The following is a 15,126-nucleotide window of genomic DNA, read 5'->3' as shown; positions in this document are numbered from 1 at the left end:
GAGGCCACACATGAGTCACTATAGCCACTCACCACTGCTGCGGTGATGACGAGCCTGTGTGTTGAGATGGAGGCTCCATCAGCCAGGACCCTGAGAGATGGCAGTGAGCTGAGCCTCAGCATTGGACATGCAGTGTGAATGGAAACAAACCTTTACTGCGTCACGTCCCTAAGATCTGGGGACTGTTGGTCCCTGCAACATAATGAGCCTCGCTTGAATAACATGCCTCCTAACCAGGCTTGAAATAAATACGGTAGCACCCCATACACACGCCCGGGATGGGGGAACGGTGGGAACTCAAACTTACACTCAACCCTCAAGTCTCCACAAAGTGACCCTCTAGGTCATCTCAAGTAGGCATGAGTGATGGTCACGGTCTCCTCGAACTTTCTACACACTCTCAAGCCTGTTTACGGTTTGTTGTTCTTTGCATGTCTGCCTACCCTCTCCGACTGTTGGCTCCAAGAAAGGAGCAAGTGTGTATTTTTACCTGACCATCCAATGAGCTTTTGATTAAGTTCCCTAACACCCTTGTGTCTCTGTTTCCTCATCTATAAACTGGTAACAATAATAGTACTCAGCTCTGACTTGTAGTGAGAATTTGATTAAATTAAGTGAACCAACATATTTATATGGTGGTTATACCACTGCTAGAACAGCGTCTTCCACATAAAATCCACCACGTGAGTGTTGGCTCTTATTTTCTTATTCCTGCCGGGGGGGGGGGGTACCCTGCTTCTGAAAATTACTCTTGGGAAATTGAGGGGGAAAGCCCTGATTTGTAGTGTTTGCCAATTTTCATGGTGGAAATGCTCCCACAAGGGCTGATTTCAGTCTATCAGCATGACGTCACTAAATGCAGAATCAAGAGATGTTCAGGGACACCTTCTACCACACAATACAGTAGACACAGTGACTTCGAGTGCATGGATAATACATTAGGAAATGATAAGCTGTGAGTATTTAGCAGCTTTGTTTTTAGTGGGATTTATCTGATTTTAAGTTTATAGAATTTAATTGTTTAAATGTTTATTTTTCAGAGAGAGAGAGAGAGAGCACATGAGTGGGGAGAGACAGAGAGAGAGGGGGACAGAGGATCCAAAGCAGACTCTGTGCTGACAGCAGAGAGCCCGATGCAGGACTCGAACCCATGAACCGTGAGATCATGACCTGAGCCGAATTTGGACGCTCAACCGATTGATCCACCCAAGCGCCCCATAACTTAATTTTTAATAAGGTCAAGCTTAACAATTGGTTTGCAAAATTCCAGCTTGAGCCAGCTAGAGCACACTGAATATGTACTTCCTACCCCTCCCATTCCCAAAATAGATAGTTGCAACTCACTGGGCTCAGTTACGCAACTGGACATCAGCCTCTGAATCCTCGCCAACACCGAGCACGAAACAGCTCGCACCCATCTACTGAAGTTGGCAACCTAGCTGACATCTCTCTCTTTTCCATTGTGTAGCCTCCCACATTAGAGATACTGCACGCTTTTCTACTGTAAACATTTAGAAAGGATGTTTTATTATGTTATTTTTGAAATTATTTGCCCAGAATTCATTCGTTCAATTTGTAATAAGCTCCCATCCCTCGCAAGTCAACCGCCATATTTACAAGTTCTTACAAAGAAACTATTAAGAAGAACGAGCTTACAATGTTAATGCAGTCAAATATTTATGAATAATAACAACTTCTGAAGTTAACGTGATCAAAGTTTGGTCATCATTTACACACTTATTCATTTCTATTTTAAGACAACTTTTTTTCCTTTTTCAGCAAGTACACTGACTGGAATCGTGAATTATCAGATTATTTGTGTAAGACTTTGCATTCCCGGAGGTCCCAGCATTGTGCCTAATGGTTGTAGGAGGGAGATAAATCAAGGACGGACAGAGCCAGGATCTCCACTCGAGGGATGTGGTGGACACCACGTCAACCAAAGAAGACAAAATGGATGGGAGGAGGAACAGATTTAAGAAGGAACTGCATTTGGTGTGGACATGTTGAGTATTAGGTGCCTGCAGGCCATCTAGGGGGAGATGAATGGTAGGCATCTGGAAATGTGGATTTGCAAGTAAGACAAGAGATCGGGGAGGAGATGTAGATAAATGAGTTGTCAACAGAGACTTGACAGTCATGGGGCTTGAGGGGCAAGGACCGAGGTCAGTCCCCGAGGGGGTGCCTGTTGCCGAGGAGGGAAGAAGAGAAATGAGCCTGCCATTGAAATGACAAGGATTACGTCTGGATATCTCAAAATAAAAAGTATTAAAAAATGAGGAAGTTCCTCACCTATCAAGAAAACGGACTTTTAAGTGTTCTAGACAACTGGTATACAAGCTTCTCTCCCTCTCAATTTCTTTAAATACCCATGTGTGAAACAGATTCCCTAAAACATGAGAGTGTGCACAAGTGACCATGAATGTCCCGTACTGCATCGCATGAGAGCAGGGTCGTGCCCATGCTGACCCCCACCGTGTGCCCAGGGCCCAGTACCTGGTAGGTACTCAGTAATATTTGTCAAATGATAAAATGTTGCTGGAGTTAAGATATTGTTTCCTCCTTTCACTCATTCCAAACGTTTTACATTAAGGGCTTTATAGCCATGCTAAAAGCATTGTCTCATTCAAATTTTATCCTAATCTGGAATAAACCGCATTGAACACATGCAGAATAGAGTTTTTGACACGAAAGAGGACCTGACTCTTGGTGTCCCAGACCACCAACACTTTGCTCAGAGCGCCACTAGATGGCGCTGCTTATCCATCCAGCAGGAGAAACCAGCTCTCCGTGGAGCTAGTTTCCCAACATCACATACAAACGTGACAAGTGTGAACTCCTGTATGGAATCATAGAGCGATTCTGCCATTTAACTTGTCTTTGTAAACACTGTATCACTAACGAAAAAAACCACTATCTCCAGATCGTGTGTAGCACACTCAGAACATGCCCAACCATCAAACCCCATCCTCACCTTGGGATCTTCTAAGGATTCCAGGAAAACAGTAGGAACAAAAGGGCTCCTCTTTCCCCCCTAGAACTTCCTTCTCTTCCTTCTTTCCCATGTACTTCCTTCTTCCTTGCAACCCTATAGCTTTAAAGTAGTCAGAACCGCTGACCTCTTACTCCGGGGACCTACACCTTTCATTGGCTGCCTGCTGGACCCCACCTGCTAACACTTGCCCTAACTCTGGAAGTCCTCATCAGACACCTGGAGCTGAAGTTCAGCTCCTTCTCTTTACCACGTGGGAGTGGGGGGAGATCCTACCATTTCAAATCTTCTTTCAGATAAACATTGTTTGGCCAGTTGCCAAATGCAGTGTTTTATTTCAACTAGGCCAGGGATTAAAATGGGTTTTGAGGAGCTCATGGAGAACACAGCCACCGATCCTAACAATCCTATCATTTAAGGAGCCAAAAATCTATAGGGGATGATTAACAGAGCTACAAAGGGATCACAACTAGTTAAGGAGGATTACATGTTGAGTGCTGCAGTGGAGCTCTGAAGAAAACAGTGGGGCACAGGTGGTTCATTCTTGCCCATGGCGGAGGGCTGGAGGAGGCCCTACAGAGGAAGTGATCTTGAGCTTGAAATGCAGAGTTCGCTCAGCTGAGGGGGTGGGGAGGCGACCATCACGTGCAGCCCACTGAAATGTTCACAAAGCTTGAGTATAGAGTGAGCGAGACTGTCCGACCCTAAGACTGGAAGGGACAGCTAAGGATGCACCATGAGGGACAATGAATGTGCCGCTGATGTTTAGACTTGAAACATTAAGCTATGAGGAGCCAACAAAGGTTTTCCAGGTCTGTTATGGGTTGAACTGTGTCTCCCCAAAAAGCTAGGAGATCTTAACCTCAGTGCCTGTGCAGTTGACCTTATTTGGAAGGAAGGTCATTGCAGATGTAATTGGTTATGGTAAGATGAGGTCATACTGGGGCAGAGTGGCCCCTATGCCAACAAGCCTCATAAGAGAAGAGACAGGCACATGGGGAACGCCATGGGACAACAGGGGCAGGCACTGGAGTTATGGGACACCCAAGGGACAAGTTATGAGCCAAGGGACACCCAAGATGGTTGACATTCACCAGAGCTGTAAGAGGCAAGGTCTCTTACACATAAACCTCCAACACCTTGACTTTGGACTTCCGGCCTCCACAACTGTGAGACAACACAGTCCAGTTGTTTCTAAGCCCCTCAATCTGTGATACTTTGTTACGGCTGCTCTAGGAAAGCAATTCAAGGTCCTTTCTCTGCCCCTGCTTGCCTGGCATCCAGCCACCTGAGCCTGGCTTGGAAGGCACACCCTGACCCTCACCTCACCTCACCACACCCATAGCCCTTCCTACCCCTGCTTCAAGGACGGACTCAAAGCCTACCTCGTCACTGCCCCCTCCAGAGATCAGCAGCGTCACACGTCCCCAGCTGGGCCTGGTGTACCCGAAGAGCCCACAAGAGCACCTCAAGAGCCACACGGTCCTCATGGGACCACTGCCGCATCGGGGAGGGTGTTGATTCTTCACCAGCAGCACCTATCCCTTTCCATCCGCCTAACCTCCCGCACCTGCTGCAGGGCATTACCCGGCCTGCCTCAGGCCTGAGTTCTGGGAAATTCTGATTGGACAAGGGGGACGTACACTTTGAGTCGTGAGGGTCTGGGCCTTCCCAAGGTCTGAAAGCCAGACCGTTCTAATCCTTGAAAGTAATAGGGAAGGACTAGGGCATCTTTCAGGCCTTGGTCTCTACAGGTGTAGAAACAGTGGGGGAGAAACAGAAAGTTCCTTTTTTCTTGTTCCTCACAAGGTCAAGTCCTCCAATAAACCAGGTAGACATACAGAATGTTTTCTCCCTACTGACTTGATTATCTTCGGTTTTTGAAGAGTTGGCATTTTAAATGATCCTAATGACACTGAATCTATCTTCATTATAAACTTTCCTCGTGGGGACACAGAGTTGTCTATGGAAGAATTTTCTAAATTTCTTAATTAACCTGCAGTGACTTTATTTTGCCAAAGATTGTGCTCTGAAACCATTAGGAGACATTCTCTACGATGCAATCTCAGAATAGTTAAAAACAGCAACAACAACGACAGCAAAACTACACCATAAAACAAAACAAAACAAAAAAACCTTTTAACACTAAACCGCTCATCAATGAAAGGTCAGAAAGACTAAGACAATAGGCAACAACTAGATGAAGAATTTGAAGCTGTAAGGTTGCAGAGATTAATGTTGATGTTCTGCACACATCACTTCCAAGGGAATGTTTGAAGATGAACGGTATTTTTTTTAATCTGCTTCAAATCTAATTTCTGATGATGAGGGTTTTACAAGCGAGCTGTAATTCATGAATATGTGGCTTTTTGCTATCTGCTTTACCTTTAAGAGAAAGTGGTTAATCCTTCCTCTAGACAGAGACTGTATCTCGAGTCTGATAGAATTAGCCGAGATGCAATTGGGAGGAAATTCATTATTTTCCCAGCTTCCTTTTTATTTAGTCCCTCCCAACACAGGAGGACTGTCCCAGAGATGAAGGGAACCTCAGGCTTTTTGCTCACGTCCCTTATAAGGCCCAAGTGGGAGCCGACAATTTCTCCACATGGCCATAAACGGTATATCCGGTGGGCAGAATTAAGATACAATGGGTCAAGAGCATCCTATCTTTTGGCTTCAACTTTCCCTTTCCAGAATTTTCTTTGGGTCAAGTGGTACTGGGGAGACTGTGAGCATTTTGGGACCCAACTAAGGCAGAGTTGGGCTGTTCTGGGTTCAGGAGATAGAAGTCTGAGGTATTGGAGGAACTCTGTGTTAGGCTGGTTTTGTGTCAGGCACTGGGCCTGGGTTGCTGGGACCATAGGTCCTGGGGCTGCCTGAGGCCCACACAGCCTGTCTTGCTGAGCTTGGGGGATGCCCCAGTGCCCTGGCATCATCAGCCCCCACCGCCTACACTCACACACACATACCTTGGGCCTGGGCCTCTCTCCACTGCATGGCTTCTAGGCGCCTCTCCTCCAGGCCCCCACGGGAGGCCTCCTTGCTCTGCACCAAGCCCATGGCAAGCCTCCTGGGCAGACCACCTGGATCCTTGTCTGGAACCTCCGCCATGCTCCTACAATCTGGAGATTACCATGGTTAATGCTTTCCTGTGAATGCTCTTCTGGAACTTGCCCTCAGAAGGTCAGGGGTGGGTAGGGGGTAGGGAGCAACAGTTCTTTGCTTTCTGAGCTTCCATGACAGGGGTTATTAGGAGATGTCTTTTTGTTTCTTTCTAGATGTCTCTCTACTAGCCTCCCTTGGAATAAAGTGTGGCTCTCCCCGCTAGCTCATGTAATGAGGGCTGACATTTATTAAGTGCTCACTGGACAATGTATATTAACTCATTTAACCTTCACAGGTATTTTATCAAGTGATTTCATATTATCCCCTTTCTATGGATGAAGAAGTCCAGGAGCTCAGCCACCTCCCACCGTCCTCCAGGCTCATAAACCCAGGGGACTTCTCTGAGTCGTGCAGGTTTCCTTTCCGGTTCCGTGCTAAGCAGAGCTGGAGGCATTTGGAAACTCCTCTCTCGAGACAACAGTCTGGCTTTTGAGCCACCAATTTTGCTGGAGAAGGAGACCCGCCCTCTGGAGCCTTTTGTGGGTGGGAAGGGAAAGCGCGTGTAAGTTTTGGGGGGAAATTAAAGCATCAGTTTAATATTTTCCAGGTTCAGAAAGCTTTGGGGGGAAGATAAGTCCAAGTTGCATGTGGGGATATTTCGTTATTTTAAACGATATGATCTTCTGGAGCCCAGGTCAGTTTTGGGGGAATCCTGTCGGTGCAGTACTGTAGACAATCAGATGCTGACTTCTCTGATACTCTGGCTAAGGAGGGGACAGCTCTTGGAAATCATTCAGCTAACATGACATATTGAGATCGGCACTCCACCACTGGCCCCGAACAAGAGGGTGCCCGGGAGGCAGGATCCTGGGACCCTCCCTGACATCTACCTTCTCGGAACAACTGAGAGTGGGTAGTGTATGTGGGTGTGCATGTGTGTGTGTGTGTGTGTTATGGCTGAGTTTTTACCACTAAAGGTTCACCCTTTGGGTCAAAAGGAAAATAAAATGGTAACACAACAGGGGCTGGGGACTTATCAGACCATCTGCAGCCCAAGGCCTGGAGGCCCAGTCAGGTGACTTTGGATTTGGGGAATGCGTGCAGAGTGAATTGTTGCCATACAGGATCCTGGGAGGAGAGGGCAGGAGGGAGTGAGACTGGAAGGGGCCTGGGGTCCCCAAGGTCAGCATGCATGCATATGGGTGCAAGGGACTCCCTCTTTTTCCTGAGGGAAATTAGGGGTTTTTTTAATGCTTTTTTTTTTTTAATTTTTTAAATGTTTATTTATTTTTGACAGACAGAGAGAGAGAGACAGAGAGACAGAGCATGAGTGGGGGAGGGGCAGAGAGAGGGAAACACAGAATCTGAAGCAGGCTCCAGGCTCTGAGCTGTCAGCACAGAGCCCGATGCAGGGCTCGAACCCACGGACGGTGAGAAGGTGACCTGAGCCGAAGTTGGATGCTCAACCGACTGAGCCACCCAGGCGCCCCAGTGCTTATTTATTTTTGAGGGGGCGGGGCAGAGAGAGAGGGAGACACAGAATCCAAGGCAGCTCCAGGCTCTGAGCTGTCAGCACAGAGCCTGACACAGGGGCTGAACCCATGAACCATGACACCATGACCTGAACCAAAGTCACATGCTTAACTGCCTGAGCCACCCAGGTGCCCCTGGGAATTATCTTTTTAAAGAAGATAGCCTTTTACTGTTACAAAGCATGTATATACACACATATGTATGTTACAAAGCATATATATACACATATATATAGTATGTATATATTAGAAACCTATATATGTATATGTTTATGTTATGTTCTAACATATGTTAGAAAGCACATGTAAGCAGAAATTAGGAAATAAAATGCCAAGTTTACACCAATCCAGACTTCTACTGTTAATGTTTTAGGGTGTATCCTTTCTACAGATAGACATTTTTTACCCAAACGAGCTGGTTCTATCCATGTCGTTTTGTGACCTGCTTTTTTCGACGAACAGTCTCCACCTCTCCATGGATTTTCACCTCATCCACCACTCTTCTGTATTCCGATTTCCCAGGTAGTACCCCAATGTCCTTCATAAGCAGTTCATCCTGACCCAGTCCCAAAGTGAGCATGCTCAGTGCACCTGGTTCTTACGTTCTAGGTAGAGGCCCTGCCAGGGGTCCCGTAGAGCATCCCCCTAGGATGTGTCTGGGGGTCACTCCATGGGGATACTTTGCTCTTCACCCCTGGCATTTCCAGCAACTGAGAGCATGATATAAAGGCTTGGGAAACTCGGGTGCCTGGGTGACTCAGTTGGTTGAGTTCAACTTTGGCTCAGGTCATGATCTCATAGTTAGTGAGTTAGAGTCCCGCGTAGGGCTCTGTGCTGACAGCTCAGAGCCTGGAGCCTGCTTCAGATTCTGTGTCCCTCTCTTGCTCTGCTCCTCCCCTGCTCATGCCGTCTGTCTCTCTCTCAAGAATAAATAAAACATTAAAAACATTTTGAAATCTGTTGCTAGATTTTAGCATTGAATCGATACATTCTTGGGTCTTCCCTGATGGTCTGTGTATCCAGGCACACCTAAAACAAGGAAGGTCCTGGATCAACCCAGTCCTGCTGAATATGGTGAAAACCCCTCTCCTGTGGGAGATGACTTCCAAGTTCATCACCAGGCAGCCTGTTACAGAGACCAAGGAACAGAAAGGCTCCCCGTGGCTACATCAGTTTTACAGCCAGGACGAAAAGCAGGGAGAAAACAGACAGGGGTAGGTAGCGCCCCGAGGACGGGTGCAACTTGGGTGGAGAGCCTGCCGCCCTACTCCCGTCCCCCTGCTCCCACCACCCCACCACTCGCCTTTCTGGAGGGCCATTGTGGGGGTCGTGTGGTCCTGGGGCCAGAGCAGAGTTGGGGAGTGAACGCGCACTTGCTGTTGGACAGAGACACAGGGACTGCGTGCCGGGCAAAGCTGCGTGGGCAGAGGGTCCGTGGGGACGGGGCTTGCAGTGTGGGCACGGTAAACCTCCTGAGCCCCGAGCCTCCTGAATGCAAGGAGCCTGGAGAACGTGAGTGCCTGCCTGGCCCGGCCGCCTCTCCCGGCAGTGCTTAGCACACACAGGCTTGCACGCTTCATTCACACCTGTGCCTCCTAAGCTGCTTGCTGCCACATTCAGTTTCATGGCTATTTGCTTGTTTCTCTTATTTTCTGTAGCTGATCTGAGTATCTTTAAATCATACAGCAAAGATGCCCTACAACTCCTAGACTGCCCTTCGAGCACATCTCCCCTCCCCACCCCTCCCAGGTTCACATCTCCCCCTCCCCCCACCCATCCCAGGTCCACTTCCCCACCCCCACCCCGATCCACATCTCCTCCTCACCCCTCCCAGGTCCACATCTCCGACCCCACCCCTTCCAGGTCCACACCTCCACTCCCGCCCCACACACCTCCCAGGTCCACATCTCCTTCCCCCACCTCCCAGGCGCTCATGTTCTTATGGTTCTTATGTTCTAGGTAGAGGGCCTGCCAGGGGTCCTATAGAACATCCCCCCAGGATGTGTCTGGGGGTCACTCCATGGGGATACTTTGCTCTTCACCCTTGGCATTTCCAGTAACTGAGAGCATGATACAAAGGCTTGGGAAACTCAAGGGCGCCTGGGTGGCTCAGTTGGTTAGGTGTTCGACTTTGGCTCAAGTCATGATCCTCATGGTTTATAGGTTTAAGCCCCGCATCGGGCTCTGTGCTGACAGCTCCCAGGTCCACATCCTCCCCCTCTGGAGGCCACCTGGACCAGAGGCCCTCCCACTAGGCCTCCTTTGGTCCTGTCTGCTGAAAGCTCTTTCCTTCCTCCTTTTTACAGGGAGCGCTCACCGGTACCTCCGGTGGCTCATACCTGCTGCCTTAAAGAAGGATAAACTAGCCCAAAGGAAGGCTGCTCATAGGAAAGACAGAGGCTGTCTGAACTCTGCCCTCTTATGAGAGCTGCCTGTGTCCCTCCTCATTCCCCACTGAACGGGGCCACCGGCCTTGCTGGCTGAGTTTAACCCAGGTGGGGAACTGAGCTTGGGAGGAAACTGATGATACCAATCAATGGGGCTAACAATGTCGAACTGATGAATCTTCTCTCTGCTTCAGGCAATCCTTCCTTAAAATGTCATACTAGAGCACTTCCGGAAGATTATAAAAATCTAGAAGGAAACATTTCTCACCTAGAAGAGACTGTTGAGGGCCAACCCAACAGCCCGTCTCCTCCTTCCTTGTAGCAGGAGGCTGATGTGGCCTAGGCCGAGGAGGGCAGGGAGGGGCCCAGCACCCCAGGTCTAAGCCGGCCCTGCCGGGCTCCCCGCAGTGGGCGGGGCTCGGCCACCGTTCTGGCAAAGGCCTGCAGTGCGGGCAGGGCCGCGGTGGGCTTGCGTGGAAGTTCGGGGAGTGGCTGTGTTGCCCGGGAAAAGGGACTTGGAGAAGGCAGTCTACCCCACTCCCAGTGCCCACACGGCAACACGCCACAGACACCACACACGCCATATACGACACATACCACAGACACAACGCACTGCCCATGCGACCCACATATACATAACACGTGCCACACACAACGCGTGCACACATCTACACAAAGCACACAACGCGTATACGCGTCTATACACTAGCACAACATAGACCACACAGAGCCTCCATGTGCGTACGTCTAGGTACACATCACACACACACACACACACACATCGCACATACACAGATGCACATGCAAACTCCCCTTCCTCCCGCTCTTGGATGCTGTCAGGTGAGTCTGTGTCTGCAGGCTTCGCCACCCTGGTGCAACCATGAGGAAGCAGTCCATGAAAGCACAAAGAAGCCGCCCCTGGGTCCGGAACCTATTGATCTGAATTGGACAATTCTGCACCCCCCTGTCTCCAGACTTCCTATTCTGTAAAAGAATACATCTCTGTTTCCGAAGCAATTTTTTCATCATGTATTCTGCTCTTTGCAGCTGAAATCAGCCTAACGTATTAGCGGACCAGATTATAAATCTGTAGGACTGTGTCTTACACATTATTCAATCCTCTACAGCACCTGGTGGATGGTCTTTTACAGATCGGATGCTAAGGAGATGTTGGAGGAGTAGGTAAGTGAGTGAAATGGGGGTCTTGACGCAGGGCAGGGGGAAGAGGGCACATCCTGTGCACCAGGCCCGGGGGGAAATATTCCTAGTGAGTATACAGTCGCTGGCATAAATGCTTTACATTTACTGATTTATTTGATCGTCACAAAAACGGGGTGAGACAGGTGCTATCATTGCCACCCCCATTTGATGCAGGGGGAAACTGAGGTGTGGAGAGTGGAAGTGACTTTGCAGAGATCACACAGCAAAGGATGTGGTCGCAGGGCTGGGACCAGGGTGAGGCAAGGGAGGCTTTGCTCACCTTGGAGCAAAATGAAAGGAAACGTCCCAAACGCTTAGGAATCAGGACAGACCGCGGTTAATGCCATATTTTCAAAATAAAAATGAATGTACAAAGTCAGGATGAACAAAATATTAAAATCGTAAATAAAGATGGGGTTCAACCCTGCACTTGTACAACCTGGTCTCACTCTCCTCACCCTGATCTCGGCTCTGAAATAAAACATTATGTGCAGAAAGAAGCGGCCCTCCTGGGGGCCATAGTTTGTTGATATGATTTTTAAATTTAAAATTTTTTTTAAGTTTTTAAATGTTTTTATTTATTTTGGGGAGAGTATGAGTGGGGGAGGGGTGGAGAGAGATGGGGACAGAAGATCTGAAGCCGGCAAGGCACTGACAGCACAGAGACCGATGTGGGGCTCAAACTCATGAACCGCGAGATCATGACCTGAGCCGAAGTCGGATGCTCCACTGACTGAGCCAGGTGCCCCGATATGATCTGTTTCAAATACTGCATGGAGATACTATCTATCTTCATTGCTGAGTTTTTTGATTACCCCTTAAATTTTGTGCCCAATTTGAGTGCCCCACTCCTCTCACCCCAGTGCTGGCCTCAAGGCCAGGATTTGAACACGAATAGCCTGGCCCTAACCTTGTGTTTTCAAGCACTGGTTTCACCTTTCTCTAAAGGAGTTGTGGGAAAGAGAGTCGGGTCATCCTCGAGGTGGTTCTTACTGTCCCAGAAGGTGGTTCTTACTGTCCCACAAGACTTTGGGAGATGAGGGACACATGCATTCATTTGCCCATGCTAATTGGAAAAAAATACCTCTACACCGCCTACACTATGTTCATTAAAAAACAAAAAACAACTTTTTAAACTAGGCTCATTTTTAAGATGCGGAAACAGATCCGGTGACATGTGGAGTAATTCGCCTTAGTTTACACTGCTGGTAAGTGGATGGATGGGCCAGGGTTTGATCCCAGGATTCTGCTTCCAGAGCAAAGATCTTCCTATGGCCCCTTGGCGTTTCTGCATAGATGGTAAGCATATTTAGTATAGTCAACTGAAACTAGACAAATGTAGGCCTGGAACAAAGATTTCAGCCTGAAAAGAAGCCAGAGGTACATGAGGGGGTAAACTGAGGCACAGGTGGAGGCGGAGTGGGTATGGGAGTGGAGGAGTAAGGGGCTGGCAGAGGAAAAGAGAATGCATTTCTTAAATGCTTATTTATTTTATTTTAAGAGAGAGGGCGAGAGCTGGGGCGGGGCAGAGAGAGGGAAAGAAGGAGAGAGAGAGAGAAAGAGGGAGAGAGAGAGAGAGAGAGAGAGAGAGAGAGAGAATCACAAGCAGACTCCATGCTGTCAGCACAGAGCCCAATGTGGGGCTCGAACTCACTAATCGCGAGATCATGACCCAAGCTGAAACCAAGAGTGGGACACTGACTGAGCCATCCAGGCGCCCCCAGAATGTGTTTTCCAGGGCACGCCTGAGGGATGTGGGGAGAGGAGAGGGCAAATTGCAGGGGAGGTCTTGGAAGAAAGCTGTCATTAGCACAGTGCTGTAGAGCTGACTGTAAAACACCATGTCTCAAGAACCACCCTATGAAGTACCCAGAAGAGCTACCGTAGTCGGGAAACTGGAGACTGCATGTTAAAGGACTTGCTTGCCCAAGGTCACGTGCTCTTAGTTGGGATGCCAGGACCTGCCGGGAGCGGGCCCCAGTGCTCTTCCGCCTGTGCTGCTCTTCCTATGGCCTCAGGTGACTGCACTGGGGAAGGAGCTCGGTTGGAAATAATGTGCCCATCACAAGCTCGGTCGGGGACCAACATGACAGGCCATTGAGGAAAGAAGGAATAGTGCCGCAGACAGTGATGAATCCCAAATCCGGTGAAGACACCCCCCACCATGTCCTGTGACTTCCTAGAGCAGCTAGAAATCTCTCCTATTTGATCTGTTACTCCCATTTGTGTGCGTATCTGGAATGTCTACAAATGCTGATGTTCTTGGAACGGCTGAGGAGAGACTGAGATAACGTGAATAGCAAGAGCTTTCTATCTCGCAGGCACTCGCCCCAAATCCCTTACACCGCAGGCACAGGGCCAGGGCGCATGGGCAGAACCACACGCACGTGCCTGTACCGGGGTGCACGCCATACAGGCAGTCCTCAGACTGAGACGCGGAGTCACCCCCACACACGGCAGCACGGCTCGCTGTCAGCATTAATGTGACAGCACTGCTCCACTGTCTTCCTCGAGGTAAGTTTACTCTTCCAGAAAACTCTTGCCCAGAAAGTTGCAAATTACTTGGTCTTTCCAGAACCTTCCTGAAACACCCATCAGCCTTTCGATAGAAAGCATCACAGATAGTTTACACCCCTAAGACTCTGTCAACCCCTGCTTCAAAATCATTGCCTTGCTGTGCCCCCTAGTCCTACCCGTGGACGTTATTGTTCTTACCTCCTCCTAATCAAGGCCCCTGAAGTTGAAAATCAACCTTAGACCAGACCTCAGAATCTTGATGAAGATTCCTGGCATTGGCCTCCTCCCTGAGTCTCCTCCCTTTGCACAATAAGGGTAAACACAGCTTTGTTTGCTTATCAGCAGATTATTTGGGTGATATTTTCAGGGAGCTGGAATTTGATAACAAAGTAAAGAGAAAAAGAGGTGTAAGAGAAGAGGGACAGCGGGGACATTCGTTAGGGACAAGTAGGGACATTCCAGGGCTCAGCACCCATGTAGTACATGAGCCTTGCGTGGCGAGCTTTATGGTGATCAGCTACATGGTATTCCGGGGTGAAATTTGCTGCCCTCGTGCCCCCTGTGTCGGCAGCTTGCAAACTTGGTTCCCGACCCCCAAGTAGAAGGGAAGGGTACATTTGCTAAAGAATCTTTCATTGCCCTTTGAGGAAAAGCTTCAATGTATCAGATTCCACAACCCATGTCTTTCCCTTCCCAAGATGGTGTCCCGGTTCGCCAAGCTCACTGAGCCCTTAGGGCTGCAGCCAGGGTCCCCACCGCCTCTCAGCAAGGGCCACTCCTCACTTACTGGCCACTTGAGCCAGGCCTGGGGCTGCCCCCTGCTGGCCTTGCCTCTGTCCAAGAGGCAAGAGGTCTGACTGTGACCCCCATGTGCTCCCCTGCAGGGGGTACACTCAGCCGGCTTACCTGCCAGGTCCAGATTGCTCCCTCACAGCAGCCACTGTGCACCCAGGGGGTCCTCTGACATGTGAGCGACCTTCTGTGGCTTCCATGAGGCCCGCACACGTGTGAGTGACCTCCCAGTCACTTGTCCTTCCATGCCCAACTTTGCTACTTGTTGCATGCAAACTAGACACGTTGGATCAAGGACTCTGAGGTGTTTTCCGCCCAGAATCCTACACGGGCTGTAGTGCGGAAGACCTGCTCTCCATGTCCCTTCGACCTATTCACAGTTCACCTTTGTCCGTAACATCAGCCAAGAGAAGGAAGTCAACTGCTGTAACCGAACAGCACAGGCTGGGGGACTTAGCCAACAGAAATATCTTGTCTCACAGTTCTGGAGGCTGGAAGTTGGAGACCAAGGTGTTCATAGGGTCGGTTTCTTTTGAGGCCTCTCGCCCTGGCTTGTACAGGACTGTCTTCTCCCTGTATCTTTGCATGGTCTTTCCTCTGT

This window comes from Acinonyx jubatus, chromosome D3 (assembly GCF_027475565.1).
Source record: "Acinonyx jubatus isolate Ajub_Pintada_27869175 chromosome D3, VMU_Ajub_asm_v1.0, whole genome shotgun sequence".
Classification (NCBI taxonomy): domain Eukaryota; kingdom Metazoa; phylum Chordata; class Mammalia; order Carnivora; family Felidae; genus Acinonyx; species Acinonyx jubatus.
Note: the sequence above shows the minus strand (reverse complement) of the source record.